This window comes from Cynara cardunculus, unplaced genomic scaffold, assembly GCF_001531365.2.
Source record: "Cynara cardunculus var. scolymus isolate 2C unplaced genomic scaffold, CcrdV1 Un_Scaffold_2218, whole genome shotgun sequence".
NCBI classification, from domain to species: domain Eukaryota; kingdom Viridiplantae; phylum Streptophyta; class Magnoliopsida; order Asterales; family Asteraceae; genus Cynara; species Cynara cardunculus.
In genome coordinates this window covers 45,444-47,908 of record NW_020201016.1, presented here as the reverse complement: position 1 = coordinate 47,908, position 2,465 = coordinate 45,444, and the positions used below count along the sequence as shown (strand labels likewise).

At 35.8% G+C, this 2,465-nt stretch overlaps 1 long non-coding RNA gene across 1 annotated transcript; it reads left to right on the top strand.

Annotated features, from left to right (window-relative positions):
- Positions 1-1,370: 1,370 nt before the first annotated feature.
- On the top strand, positions 1,371-1,805 carry LOC112502945. The gene is made up of 3 exons (XR_003067806.1): positions 1,371-1,443; positions 1,539-1,610; positions 1,712-1,805. It is a non-coding gene; the product is annotated as an uncharacterized LOC112502945 (long non-coding RNA).
- The last annotated feature ends 660 nt before the right edge of the window (positions 1,806-2,465 follow it).

Below are 2,465 nucleotides of genomic sequence, written 5' to 3'. Positions count from 1 at the left end.
TTCATATGTGAATTAGTTAATTAGTTTATATATGAATCACACGGGTTCATATGTGAATCAGTTAAGATAGTTCATATGATTATACGAGTTCAGATATAAACATATAGTTCATATGTGAATAACATAGGTTTATATATGAACCCGATTGCTACCTATCTATATAAGTTACGAAACTACGATCAATATTTTTCTCATAGCCGTAATTTTTGACCAGTCAAACTGTAATTACTGAACAGTCAAAGCCGCAATCATTAACCAGACAGATTTGATCTTGACCGCATGAAGGGCTATGATCATTTCTTTAATTCTAAAAAAATTACTACTTCTCAAAATAACATTTGGCTATCTATACTACATATATAAGCATTTAAGACAGAGTCTTAAATACAAGCCTTTAAGCATAAGTTACAACCATTTTATGCATGATTTTCAAAAAACTCTTAAAGACAAGTCACAAAGCACAATGTACAACCAATTTATACATAAAGTTCAAAAAGACTATAAATCACAACTAACAAAGCATAATGTACAACCACCAACACCATCAAGGTTGAAACTTTGAATTTAACTTTTTTAGTTGAAGCTTTTTCATCATCTTTTTATAGCTTTCTTCCACACATTTAGTAAGTTCAAACCCTTCTTTCTTGCTTCTTATTTCTCTTTTCCCTATTTACAGCTCTCACCTGAAAATTGTTTCAGCTTTTCTTTACTGTGAACAACACATCACTCGAGGTCTGTATTTGGTGCCTTTGTTCAAGAAACCAGTAGAAACAAAAATACMTGCATAAAACTGTRTGGCAYCCAGCSTCTTTCTCTCAATCACATTCACATAGTAAGCTTCTTCACTGCGATTACCCCAACCCTCCAAACCCTTCCCGRCARCCAYTCTCCATCTCCGAMAACTCCCTTCTCATGGCGACTCCCCCACCCTCTTYYGTTTTCYGGCTACTCTTCTTTCTTTCATACAGGTCCCCGATCCTTGTTTCTCTTCCCTTCTATGTAACCCTCACCCCACCCCTTCATCTTCCTATGATACACTTGCAACGCCATTCATAAGAGACTCCTCCAAACCTATTGGTGAACATCACAACGCCTGCAAGAGATGAACAGAGAGAGAGAGAGAGAAGCTAAGATATATTTTCTTCACAAGAGGCAAAAAGACAAAACAGTCCAGTTGTTCAATTCATAAACAGTAGACCACAACATGTACAAGTTTGATATTTGTGGCTTTGGAGTGTCTACAATTGTCAATGTCTTTATGGGTCTATACCTATCGCTAACGAGTCTATTGGACATTGGGATCATATCACATGGGAGTAGTTATCAGCTGATGCGTAATTTTGTACCTGTGGGATCCTGAATATCAATAATTTTGTTTCTATACAGGACACTGTCTTGGAGCTTGAATTTCAAGGTGTCAAAAAGAAATTTACCATGCTTCAGGTTTTCTACCTCTTTTCTAATATGATGATCAACATATCTAAGTTTTCGATATCCATTGCACTTGTGATTTCTTACTTTCTTTATTTCTTATTCAGACTTGGCCTGTACGTACACCTAGGCCTGTTGCATCAAAGCTTGCTGCTGATACTCCTCTTCTTACTGGACAGGTACCTATCACTAGCTTATGTAACATCTATGTTTATTTTGGCTTTCTGTCATTGCCAATTTGCTTCTTAATGTGATCCTAATAATCTATTGTATGTATTAGCGTGTTCTTGATGCTCTTTTCCCCTCGGTGCTTGGTGGGACATGTGCCATTCCTGGTGCATTCGGCTGTGGGAAAACTGTTATTAGCCAAGCTCTATCCAGGAACCTTAAAAAAGGTTATAATATTTTATATAGGGTTTTTACATTAGGGAGATTGAATTTATAAAATTGTGTTTTGAAAGCATGGTTTGTGAATATGGGTTGTAGGAGATGATTTTGAAACTTGGGAATGATAACAATGGAATGGATGTATCCTCTTTTTACTTGTAGACATATAACAATGGAGTTGTTTCTTTCTAATGATGATGTTTTGATCTTTAAATTCCATTTGTTAGTATATATAATTCTTAATATTAGATGTCTTTCGTCCTTTATTTAATTTAAACCATCAATAGTATGTTTTTAACCTTTATCTAGGTATAAATTCAAAATCAAATCTTCAAACATAAATAACCCTCTCTTTTCTTCCATATTTCAATACCGAGTCGAGAGAGAGTTTGAAGAACAGCAGGAGGCGGCTTCCGATTTGAAGATCTGGTATCCCTCTTTCTGGTTTTGAAGAACAGCAGAAGAACCGCACCACCGTCCAGAGACGATCGAAACGAATTCGGTTTCTTGATTCGTTATCATCTGTGCATATAACCTGAAATTTGAATTTTTGATTTCTCCATTTCCATTTTAAAACCCTAGCGATTTCATGGTCTTGATTACAGGGTTCTACAGGTTCATATGTTGTGGTACGCTTCATCTCTATC